Here is a 13,051-nt window from a genome sequence, read left to right as displayed (position 1 = left end):
AGTCAATAAACTGGAGGCCACCTGGGGTCTGCGGGCTCCCAGAACAGGTGGGCATGGGCACTGAGCGGGCTGGACGCCTCTCCACAGGACGGAGCGTCTCAGGCGTCACAGAGCCCAGGGGTCAACAGGGATCTGTGGGGGGGGCACCAGCTCTGGCCCTGGACGCAGCCTGGGGTTCTACGTGTGTAACCAGCCCCTGGGGACCACTCTCCCCGAGCATCCCATTCAGCGTGAGGACGAACACACCACCTTCCTTTCTCGATGAGAAGCTGCCTCTGGGCGTGGCCCCCCTACCCGTGTTGGGAGCCCATAAATCCCAGCTCCTTCTATCCGAGTGAGAAAACACGTGCAGTCAATCTGGGTGGTTCACGAACACGTGAGTCTGATCCATGCCAACACGGCTCAGACGGGCGGGCTGCCTGACTTCGGGGGTGGGGCAGGAACCAACTGGGGTGCGTTCCTTAAAGGAGTATGAAACAGGACTTAAAGCTCAGAATTCAAAGGAACTGGGGCCCACAGCTGGTCCACATGCTCGTCCCTGTCCCTCGGTAAGCCACAGTGGCCAAGCCAGGACACAGAATGCCCAAGCAGCTCGCTGTACCTAGCCGCAGACAATGTGTGTGTTTAAGATTTTATTTTACTCTGAGAAAGAGGGAAACGGGGAGAAAAAGGGAGAGAAACATAGATCAGTCATCTCTCATACCAGCCCAACCCAGCACAGAAGCCAAAACCCAGGCAAGTGCCCTGACGGGGAATCAAACCAGTGACCTTTCAGTTTACAGGACGCTCGCTGCCCAGCCCAGCCAGGGCGACAACATGTCATTTTAGCCTTGGCTTTCACGCCAGCCCCCAGGGAGGATTCCTGGATGAAAAGCCACCTGCTCAGCAGACGCAGCTCAAAGGTCCCGTGGCTCGGCCGGCAGGGCACCTTGCAGAGGAAAGAACGGGCCCGAGGAGAGGGGACAACAGTGACCAACTGTGTTTCCACGATCAGAAGTTACCAGTTACAACTAAAAGTGTTCTTGCCGGGAGGAAAAAAACCTTTTAAAATGGGAAAGCAGTGTTCGCCTGAACACCTGAACGTGGCTACAAAGACCTTTGCCGCGTTGCCCCAAAGCTAAGGGGCATCCAAGGTCACTGTGGCAGCCCAGACCTGCCGCCCCAACTCCCACCCTGGACCAGGGCGACCAGTTAGCCCTCGCAGACTCTGTCTCGGAGCCCGTCAGCAGGTGCCGGAACAGGGCGGGCCGCTGTCTTGGGCTCAACAGCAGCCACGTTGCCTCATTCTCTCCATCTAAGGCAGCAGCCGGGCTGCCGCCCCACCAGGCAGGCCTTCCCCGCTGGGGAGCCAATTTACCCGTGACCAAGGCGGGCCCCTCAAGGACAGGAGCAAACACGTCCGGCAAAGCCTCAAGGCGTTAAATCCACGAGGAGCCGGCATGCAGCGCCCACCACCAGCCAGCGGCAGTAACACGTCCCCGGTCGGCCGGACTGTGCCACCCATGGGGCCTCTCCAGTAATAGGGCAACATGCACATGGGCTGCACATGCTAGACCCACTGACCCAGTGGGCCCTCCTCCGAGGGCCTGCACGGAGGGAATAGCCCGAACTTCAGAAAAGGCACCATGTGGAGATACCGTGTTTGTGGCATGGAATACAAATTAGAGATAATCACAGTGGGGGCTGGTGGGGAGGGATATCATCAAGTCACCGCAGTTGCATGGGAACTACATTTCCCAGAATTCCCTCCACAGGGCAGGTTTGCCTAGGACTTCCACGCCCAAGCTGCAAAGCAAGCCATTGCTCAGGATGATGAGTGCCTCCCAGGCCCAGGCACATGTGCACGGGCCCAGGATCCCCTGCAAGCCGCTCAGAGCCATCAGGTCATGGGGGTGGCAGTATGTCCTTGCTGCCCCGGCTCCCACCCGATCCCCCACCCCCAGCTTTCCTGCCAGACGAAGAGCCCAGGCACAGGCCGGACGGCAGCCTGTCGCAGACCCCCTCCAGCTCCCAGAGGGCACAGGGGCGAGCTCCCGGGTGCAGCCCCTGCCCCACCCGCAATGCCCCACCCACGCTGCGAGGGCCACTTTTATGTGTCCATGTGACTAGGCCATGGGACACCACACAGGTACTGCTGACCAGTGCTGCTGGGTGTGTCTGTGAGGGTGTTTCTCGGAGAGACTGGCATTTGAATCGGTGCACAGAGGAAAAACCGATCCCCACACGTGGCCGAGCTCCGTCTACCACCAAGGGCCCCAGCAGACGAGACAGAAGAAGGCCAACCACCCGTGTGTTGTGTGCTGGGGCAGGGACAGCCACCTCCCCCGGCCCCCCAGAGATGACGGGCACTGGGCTCTCAGCCTCCAGGCCCCACGGGACCACACCATGGACTCTGCGGACTTTCTCCACCTGCAGGGCCATGGGAACCTCTCTCTCTGTCTCTCTCTCTCTTTCTCTGCACGCACGCACATGCGTGCACACACACACACACCCCCTCCGGTTCTCTTTCTCAGCAAACCCTAAGGGAAGCAGTCATTGCCCGCAAACTAGAGCCAAGTAAACACAGAATGTCAAAAATTCATTAAAGGGACGCTTCCAAAGTATTCCAGAACATTCGCATCTCAACCCCTTTCCCCATGAAGTGGGGGTAATACCAAGAATGTAAATGTACTTATTGTGCATACTCTAGACAATAAACAAAAAGCAGGCAGAGAGAAGATGGCTAGATCAAACTACACCTGAACGATAAACAGTAGTTCCTTCTAGATTGAGCTAGGAATTCACTTTGGTTTTTCTTCTAGTATTTTCTAATCTGAAAATTTTCCATGTGTATTTTAGAATTTAAATTGTTTCACAGGGAGAAAGCAAAGACCCCAACTAGCCAAAATGATATTGAAGGCGAAAAGGCTTCGTGGCTCTCACCCAGACAGCACAGCTCTGACCAGCTGCCCCTCACACAAACTCCACACGCGACCACTCCGTCCACACTGTCCTGAGTGCATCTGGCCCACCAGCCACAGGGATGGTCAGAACGCACACTGCTGGGCCCACCACCCCACCCCTTGGGCCCTTGGACGCTGGAAAAGCATCCAAGTCCACAGTTGGAGGGCGGGCCCGAGAACCGGCATCTCTACCTGAAGCTCCCAGGTGCTGCCCATGCTGCTGGCCTGGGGCCCCCACTGCAAGGGGCCGACCTCCCCGAGACCCTGGTAGGTGGGAACTCCGTCTGTCCCAGGGGCACGAGAACAGCAGCTGGCCCTTAGCAGGTGCTCAGGATGGAAGAGAGACACGTGTGTATTTCACTTTTTGCAAACAAATAGAATCTGCTCCCACAAACCACTGGAATGCACTATTACATGATGAACTCTTACATCTATTTTCTTATTCATTAAGGCTGGGGAGCATTAGTAAATACGGGGTAATGCTGTCAAAGATCCAAGACACCTAGCTGTTGCACACACCCGTGAAAGCTCTCCATGTCTTACACTACCGCCACACTCTCGGGTGCTCCAGGCAGAGGGAGAGAAAGCCAAAATGGGAGGACAGGGACAGAGGACAGGCCACCCTTCTGCTCCCGACGTCTCCATGCCGACTTCACCCCCTCTCCTGCCTGCACAGTTCCAGGGCAGGGTGGGCCCGGGGAGCTGACCTTCGAGTTTACAACCCCCCTCCTGCCATGAGGGCCCCCCTCTTCCCAGACACCCCCTCAGGCCACGTGTTGAGACAGTTACAGGAATCCAGACAAGGGGAGACACGGTCCACCAGGTAAAGTCTGGAAAGATGTCCCCACACACGAGACCCAGCAGGGGAGGCTCAGAGAGAAGGGTGTCCAGGGACACAGAACCCATGGAGGTGCTGAGACGCTCGGCCCGGCCCGGCCGCTTTACAACGTCGGCCCCATGGCGGAGATTAAGGAGGCAGTGGGGCTGAAGAGAATGCGGGGTCGGGGTCAGACAGTGGAAGGTCTTAAATGCATGACACAAAGCCCAGACTGTAACCGCCTGCATGAGTCCTGTCAGGCGGGATGACGGTGACCGGACCTCCATGCTGGAAAACAGCCCAGAACATGGCGGCGTTCGGGCGACCTGCTCTGTGTCCCTGACGATCAGAGATGCCTGAGGAAGCGCCACAGGGAGCCCCAAAGCAGCTGACACGCACGCAGGCATGTGCTCACCCTGAACTGAGGTCAAGGCCAGTGTTTTCCCGGCGCCCTGTGCACTGCTTGTCAAACACAACTCCCAGTTTCTGAGTAAGAATCACGCACTCAGCACTGGAAAAACTGAGAGCCAGAACAAGGGGTCAGGCAAGCCCTCCCCAGTTCCATCCTGGCCTTTAAAGACAAGAAAGGCACCCCTGGCCAGGTGTCTCCGTGGATGTGTGAGGACAGTCTGTTCAGCAGACCCACCGCCCCTCCCTCTGCCTGGCACTCCTGCATTCTGGCCTCGGGCTGGACTGCGGCCCCCGGCCTCTGAGTGCATGGCTGTGCCCTCCCCCACAAGCCCTCCGCACTCGCCCAGTCCTCGGGGAGCCACCGTCTGGGGAGACTGGGCCCAGACTCCCACTGGGAGGGAGCGCCACGTGCAGGAGGGAGACGCCTCTTCGAGGTCAGAGCCACTGTGCTTCCGAGTCTGGCTCCACAGCCGGCCCATCCTAGCTTCCGCACAGGCCCCACCTCAGACACGCCAGAACCTCCTGGTTGTTAAGGAAAAAGTCGTGTGACTCGTGTCAACAGAGTAAGGAGACTTCCCGAAGACGAATGCCACAGGGGTGAGGGGGCAAGTTCAGCTCTGCTGTCACTAAGAAGGGACACCGAGGTCAGGAGCGTCACTGAACCGACCAAACAGGACGTGGGGGAGCAGGCCAAGGACTCACAGGCCCAGGGTGGGGATGTGGAGCTGGATGGGCAGACGTCAAGGCTGGGGGTGACTCAGAAGACTCTCCGCTGGGACTGGGCCGGGAGGTGGAGCCCGGAGCCAGGGCCCAGGTGAGAAGAGGGCACAGAGCCCAACTGCAGGCTGGTCACAGAGACAGTGCCCGGGACGGGGCCCTGTGCCACCTCCCTCAGAGCCAGGGAGAGCAGAGTGCAGGGGGCACCTGCCCGGGGCCACACCGGCAGTGGCCGCCGCCGGAGCCAGGACCCGAAGTCTCCAGGGGTGGGCTGGGTCTGACCCCACGTGTCAGAGAACCGATGTGTTAAATCCCGAACTCAACCACGCCTCTGACTCTCGCATCACTGCCAGCTGCCTCGGAGCGGCACAGGCGACAGCACTCCTGCCTGAAGAGGGGACAGCGTGGCCCCTCACCTCGCAGTCAGCAGCTTTGAGTCTCAGAAACAGAAAAGGGCGGGGGCACAGGCTGTGGTGCCCGCGTGGACATGGCCGGGCCGGTCAGACTCCTCCATGCTGTGTCGTGGGATAATTAAACCCTCGAGTCCTGGGCGAGAAAGAACACACAGGCTCCGGGGGCAGCTTCCCAGGCAGCACAGACGGGGGGCAGTGCAGCCTCCTCCCACAGGCACGCCCTGCAAGGGCCAAGGCCACCCGGGGCCCCCCACAGTACTCAGGTGGGTCCAGGCCCCCAAGCCTCCTGCCGCCCACACTCGGCCCCTCGGAGGGAGGGTCGAGGTCTGTACGCGCAATCACGCAGCACCAAGTGCGAACGGTCCCTCCGGCACTCCCCTGCTTCGGGCTTCGCCCTGCCTGGCAAATCGGCCCAGAATTTTTATTTTTTAATGACAATCGCAGTTTATTTAAAACTGTATTTTACTTCAACTGCTCCGTGCAATTGATTCAGTTTCCAATTTGAGAGGAACATCTTCACGCTGCACCAGACGTCAGCTCGTCAGCACCGAGTCTGGAAAGAACATCAAGGGAGACCCGACTTTCACTGGGGCTCCCGGCTCAGCACAGGACTGGACACCACAATGACTCCAGAACACACACTAACGTGCAGGACAAGACAGACCCGGGCACCCCTGCGCCTTCAGGCCGCACACAGAAAGCTGTGTGGCACGGCCATGCGTTTCTCTAGGGAGAGGTCCTAGAGCTGCAGTCAGCTTCTGAAGGGGCCTCAAGCATTTAAAGGCCCTCGATGAGCCCTGGCTGGTGTGGCTCAGTGGACTGAGTGCTGGCCTGTGAACCAAAGGGTCGCTGGTTCGATTCCCAGTCAGGGCACCTGCCTGGGTTGCGGGCCAGGTACCCAGTGGGGAGCGTGCAAGAGACAACCACACATCAATGTTTCTCTCCTTTTTCTCTCTCCCTCTCTCCAAAAATAAATAATTAAAATCTTAAAAAATAATAATAAAGGCCCTTGACCAAATCCCAGGCTCCAGACTCGTGTGGCCCAAGCTGTGAATATCCTCCAGCTTTTGAAATACAGTTTCTGATGTGCTTATTTGGGACCAAAACCCCTATTTTACAGCCCTGGTTTCTACCCCGAGCCCAGGACTATCACGGTTTTCCAAGGGTTCATTCCCGAGTGGGCCAGCAGTAGCTCTGCTGCCCTGGCGAACAGCCACACACCAGGACCTGGAGCTCCCGATGGGCAACGTGAGTCCGCTCGTGACACAGCAATACCCCAGGCAGGGCTGGCTGCCACGAGGGCAGTGGGGACACATTCCTGAACCCGGGCGCAGGGTGCACAGCCTCCCCAAAGCCAAGAGCAGCCCCAGCCTGGGACTCGCCCTCGGATCCTCCCCCCCCCAGCCTGAAACTGGAACAGCCAGGAGGAGAGAGACCGATGACATCCCATCACGTGAAGAAGTCACAAAGACCTGACTCTTCGGCGCCCAGCAACGGGCCCTGTGTCTGTGCACAGTGCGGAAGGGGAGCTGTCCCTCAGAAGTTGTGACAAGCAGATGGGTGTCACCCAGCGGGACACACTCTCACAAGGAGAGGCACTGAGATTCAGAAGTCTCGCTGGCCTTCCTGCCGTCAGAGGCACCGCGCTGAGTCAGCCCCCAACCAGCTCGGGAACAGCTGGGGGCCCAGCCTTCCGGTTTAAAGACAAGTCAGTGAAGGCAGGTGCCCACTAAGGCCCCACTGCACCGCAGTGCGGGGGAGAAGCGAAAGCTCGGTGGCGTCGCAGTGGCTTTGAGGCATGACAGTCTGGACCCGTGGCTCCCGCATGCGGGTGCTCTGGGAATCTGCAAGGGGAGAGATCAGCAGAGAGGAGCAGCTGCTACAATAAAAGCTCCACATTCACTTTCCGCACAAGCAGCAAAGTTAAACTTGGCAGCTCGAGGGCCACGAGACTGGACCGTCTCTCAGGGCCTCAGATGCAGAACAGCCCGCTACCCAAATTCAGTGGAGCCTGCTGTAAACATTAACAATGAAAAGTGTGGGTCGGTGACCTTTCTAAGAATAAGAGACCACGACCTGACCTCTGCTTTCGCTCCCCATGGCCCCACCATCCCCTCAATGGAGACAGGGGCCCGGAAACCAGGAGCAGCGGGGCCCCGAGGGGCTGAGGCAGCAGAACCAGGGAAGCTCTCCAAGAGCACAGACCAGTCACTGGACACCAAGGCGGGGACCCCCGCCCCCGTCTTCCCGCTCTCACAAGCAGACGGGAAGGCTGGACGGCAAGGGCGCTGGTGGGGAGACGCAGTGTGGGAGGCGAGCGCTGTCGGGCAGACCCTGGGCGCCGGGCAGAGCAGCAAGTGGGTCCCAGAGCAGAGGGGGCTGGGCGTCACAGAGGAAAGATGACAAGGGTGCAGTGACGAACTGCAGACTCGTCCTGAAGAGGCAGACTCTTTGGAAGGATGGTGACGCTGGGAACACAGAGACAGCTGGAGAGGGGAGACCCAACACGAGATAGACAGATGCCATGAACAACGCCAAAAGCCACGTCCGCAGGAGCCGAGTGGGGCTGTGAGGACGAGACGTGGCAGACATCACTCATTTGCAGGGTCACCAGGGAGCAGAGCCGACTCAGCAGCACATGACAAGTGCAATAAGCAGGCACCACGTCCAAGGGAAAGCCACCCTGCTCATGGAGGGCTGCACTGAGTCACAGGCTGACGGGGCCATCTGTGGTGTTGAGTAAACCCTGCCTCGGAGCCAAACGCTCGGACCCGAGGGGCACAGGGCCTCACCTGTGCCAAGGCTCTGAACTCTCCTGGGCACCCACCCGGCGACTCTAACAGTCTGCAGCACACACACTTCGGGAGCCCACCGGGCCAGCACAGACCCCTCGTGGCTCAGGCCAGACCAAACAGCACCTCGTCCATCCAGAGGACTCAATGCAGCGAAGCCACCAAGCTGAGGATGGAAGAGGGACATCGCTCGCAGAGACAAGCAGGGCAGAAGCCCCCACCCAGGACCGGCTCGCCATCCGCAGTGCGCCACAGAAATTCGGAGCCAAGATGGCTGCCAGCTGGTCCACGGGGCCACCAGCAAGCTGGCGCTGGCCGTCCGTCACATCTGATGACATCCGGGTGCCCCAGCACAGGCCCAGCCAGCTGCAGGGCCAGACGCGCGAGTGACTGAAACTGCCCAACAGCAGGCTTCACTCAGCGCGGCCGATTTTCCTGTGAACTGCCCAGTTCGGGCCGCTCGCCCAGCAGCGCTTTAGGAAAAGAAAACCTGAGTGTGAGAGGAAGTGCAAGTCTGTGCACAGCTGATCAGTCAGGTCCTGCAGCCTGATGGGTCCAGCGAGAAGCGGGTGGAAGTGGGGTTCAGAGAAAGGAGCCACCACGGGCTGGGAGACGGGGTGCAGGGGGCTTGAGGGGGCGTGAGGACGCTGCTGGAGGGCAACGTCCTTGGAGCCAACAGCACCCTTGTGGAAGGAAGTCCCTGATCCTCAGGGAGAGGCTGGGCAGTGAGGCTAACACCAGAGAGTGGGTGTGGGTGCGACCTCTGTGTGTGCATGTGAGTGCACACGTGTGTGGTCTGTGTGCTTGCATGTACACGTATGTCTGTGTGTGTGCATGACAGCTAATACTCGAGCTAAACATTGGGCGGCTGAGAGACTGGACACAGGAGTAGGTGTGGGGGAGCTGGGAGAGCCGAGACTGGTTTGGGCTCCATCTCTGAAGGGCACGTCTCTCAGGGGACCCCCAGGGACAGGGACCCTCAGTCCTGCCCAGCCCCTTCCCCTCCGGGGTGGGTGGGATCTGAGACTTGATATAACCAATCTGCACCATCCCCTCGGTGCACCGCCCCGGAAAACCAGCTAGCAGACACGTCCAGCTGCGGAATGGACCCTGCACAGCGGACTTGGCCCTGAAGGGCAGCACCCACACCCTGGCGGGCTCTGACCGAGCCAACGGCCCAGTGACGTGGGAAGTGCAGGCAGCAGTCACAGGAGACTGACTGGGCCGTGGGAGGGGTCGGGCGTGCTCGGGGGCAGCTGCTTCTCGGCAGAGTCCTGCGGGAAGGGGAGGCCGGAGGAGGCAGGCTGTCCTCTCGTCCCACAAAGGGGCGGGTGCGCCCAGAGGTGAGAAGGGCTCAGGTGAGGGGTGCGCAAACCGCCCAGGCCTGCAGGGCCAGTCCCCACACCCGGGCCAGCAGGGCTGCCCGGGGGGCTCTGCGCAGGTAGCAGACGTCCCCAACACTCCGAGCCCTGACCACGCAGCAGACAAGGACGGACGCAGGAAACCCACAGAGGTGCAACTGTAAACCCACCGAAAATCAAAACCACCCAAAAAGGAGAAAGATCTGCCACTGAGGAAGATACTTCAAAAATGCACCCCAAACTATACGCTGCTTCCAGAGAAGAGACCCCAAACTTCAGAGCAGCAGTGGTCTCGTTCAGACTGGTACCCGGGCAGGCAGCGCCCCGCCCCTGTCCCCACTAAACTCGAGGACTCAAAGCCAATTCAATGGCAGCCTCTGCCTGGACACAGAGCTCGGCCCCGCAGGCGGGGCCGGGCCCTCAGCGCCAGGGGACATCACGGCAACAGCACCTCCCTCTCCCAGAAGCCAGGACGTGGCGGTCATGGGCAGTGAACTCTTGAACCACAGAACAGCGACCAGAAGCCGGGTCTTCCTGGAAGGTTCTCTCCCAACACTTTTAACTTATGATCTTGCGTGTTCTGATCCCCCCATCCTCAGCGAGCCACAGGTGCCCAGGTGAGCTGTGGGGAAACTGAGGCTCGGGCTCCAGCCTCAGAGTCCACCACCCCCCTTCCTCCTGAGCCGTTTCCCCAACCTCCACACCCCTGGACATCCCAGTAGTGAGATCCCCGGGGCCAGGTCAGGGCGGCTGCAGAACAGAAGCCCATGTCGAGCCTAAGCCCCGGGCCAACCTGACACGGGCAGGAAGGGCCCTCGCCCTGGTTAGTCCAACTCCAGACGTGTCCCTGCCGCCTGAGCTGAAGCCTCAGCCCGCCCTCCCGGCCAGCCCACGGCCGTGGGGGGGCACCTGGTCGGGCAGCAGATGACCCCACGCTCTAGTGCGTCTTTCAGCATCGCCCTCCATCCCCCACAAAAAACAAGACGAGGCCCACGCTGCACGGGTGCACGCTCAGAAGCACCCCCAGGGGCAGACTCAGCCGCCGCCCCAGCCGAGGGGACCTGCCGCCCCCGCTCCAGCCTCGCACTTCAGAGAGAGAGAGTTAATTACACATCACGATACCAATTACTCCCGGATGCATGATGAACCAGGCTGTTCGCAAGGCAATGTTATTGTTTTAATTATTTTCTTGTATCGTTTTTAATAATTACACTCTGGTTCTTATTACATTAAGATGCAATTAAGGAAGACAAGTCCTTGTCGTTTAAATCTATTTCAATTTTTTTGAAATAAAGAATTCCACAGCCATCCATAAAGACCCATCAAGCCTAAAGGGACCGCTCCGCTAAAACTGGCCGAGTCGCACTGAGGGGAAATGGGCCAGCTGCTCACCTCGAAAACCTGGGCGCAAGGCAGGGGCTGGAAAGACGGGGAACCCATCGCACAGCCACCCAACAGGCTGCGGCGCCCACGGGGGGTCCCAGGTGGCTGACCTCGGCCCGGGAACAGCCTGGGTGCAGAGGGCACACACGCACGCTGAGCCCAGGCCCTGTGCCGCGGAGGGGGCGCTGCGTCTCCCTGGGAAGAAGGAGCACAGGAACCATGGCCCCAGTGCTAATGTCGAGCCCAGCCTGAGCCACGTGTCACGCCCACGGGCTCGAAGGCTATGCAGCGTCCTGGGATGGGCGACGGTCCCGAACGCCCTATAACGACAGCTCCATTCGTTCACTCCCTGCCGATCTCTGGCCCCAAGGACAGCGCACTGCTCTTGGTAACTCGCCAGACAGAAAGCGGTTCAGGCTCTGGGGAACACACGTCCTCTGTCGCAGCGGGTCCCCACGCCGGTGCAGCACGGCACGGCCCAGCAGGAAACACATAGACAGGAGAGCCTGGTTCCAACAGAAATCCATCTGCAGAAGCGGGCTCCTGTGGCCCCCGCTGCACACATGCTGGTTGTTCCGGGGCCAGAAGGGAGGGGTGCCACCACGCCAAAACCTCGGGAGGATGAGGCAGGACCTGGCCTCAGCCCCAGGAGACCTCCAAAAAACCCCAGAGTCCAGCCCAGACTCGAGGCCAAGGCCATTAAAAGTCGAGTGTAATCAACTTGTTCTGACGCGACGAGCGTGTCTCCCTCCCAGGAGCAGCTCTGCTCCATCACCAGCGGGCGTGTCTTCAGAACTGGATGCTCATCAGAGGCCCCGCAGTCACCCCCCAACCGCCGGCCCTTTGTGTGGCTGGCAGTAGCCAGGGCTGAGATTGGGCTGCGGGCTGTGGTCACCAAGCTGAAAGAGGTGACTGTCCTTCCAGAGAGGGGACCTGCCCAGCATCTCAGACACACCCGGGACTGGGGACCCCCCACTCCCAGCCTCCAACCCCCACCTGCAGGTCTACCCTGCCCTGCCCACCCCCAGGGCCTGTGGCTCCTCCCCCTGGGGACAGCTCCTTCCCTCACACTCACTGGAAGGGTCACGGGTCAGCAAGCCCTGTCCCCTCCACCTCCAAAATGCTTCTCGAAAAATGGCACATGGTCCGCCATCCAAGTGCCCCAAAGGCCTCACAGCCTCTCACCTGTGAGGCCCCCTGTGACTCNGGTCACCAAGCTGAAAGAGGTGACTGTCCTTCCAGAGAGGGGACCTGCCCAGCATCTCAGACACACCCGGGACTGGGGACCCCCCACTCCCAGCCTCCAACCCCCACCTGCAGGTCTACCCTGCCCTGCCCACCCCCAGGGCCTGTGGCTCCTCCCCCTGGGGACAGCTCCTTCCCTCACACTCACTGGAAGGGTCACGGGTCAGCAAGCCCTGTCCCCTCCGCCTCCAAAATGCTTCTGGAAAAATGGCACATGGTGCGCCATCCAAGTGCCCCAAAGGCCTCACAGCCGCTCACCTGTGAGGCCCCCTGTGACTCAGGTCCTGACCACACCCCACCCCCCACCACACCCCCCATCACCCCACCCTCCTCGCTGTCTCAGGCGGTCCCTGTCTCCACCCCTTTATTCTGAGCATCCTTGTTCTTTATCCTCTTTGTGGGAATCCGGTTACACTTGCAGATTTCCAGCCTCGTCCGTTTTCCTCCACACCCCTTCCCTCCGTTCTCTCATCAGCCGGAAGTGTTCTAGAGTTCAGACTTCTAGAGGAGCTGATTTCTCACTCCTGTCCTACCAGCTCCTGGCCCAACACCAACTCCGCCAGCAACCCGAGAGTTCTCCACAGTATCGTTCTTGACTTACTGATCATCTTTAGAGGAAAATATGGAACCAATTCATTATTCTGGAAAACACGAGGAAAGAAGGAAGCCATCATTCTGCCTTTTGTATACAAGCTGTACCTCAGCATAACTCATTAAGAAGGTGTAAATGAAGCTCTTTACAGAAGCTGTCCAGCTAATAAACACAGAACAGATGGCAGGCCAGAGTACCGCCTGTCTGCAACCCTCAAATACAGGGCAGCTCGGGGTCCACTGGGTTGTGGATGGCCACTAAAACCACAGGGAAATGGACGACGCGGACCTCAGGAGATGGCATCTCTTCCCGTGAATGCAGAGAAGAGGTGGAACGTGTCACCTGACTGAGGCACACTGTCAACTGTCATGTAGGAGA

The 13,051-nt window shown here is 59.6% G+C and overlaps 1 protein-coding gene across 2 annotated transcripts in view; it reads right to left on the bottom strand.

Annotated features, from left to right (window-relative positions):
• The window catches only part of TIAM1 (TIAM Rac1 associated GEF 1), a 179,575-nt gene that overhangs the window by 139,731 nt on the left and 26,793 nt on the right, over window positions 1–13,051 (bottom strand). The gene's annotated exons all lie outside the window — the stretch shown is intronic.

The sequence above is a fragment of the Sturnira hondurensis genome, unplaced genomic scaffold, assembly GCF_014824575.4.
Source record: "Sturnira hondurensis isolate 20B ecotype Veracruz unplaced genomic scaffold, ASM1482457v3 Scaffold0002640, whole genome shotgun sequence".
NCBI classification, from domain to species: domain Eukaryota; kingdom Metazoa; phylum Chordata; class Mammalia; order Chiroptera; family Phyllostomidae; genus Sturnira; species Sturnira hondurensis.
Note: the sequence above shows the minus strand (reverse complement) of the source record. Positions and strands in the feature narration are given on the sequence as shown.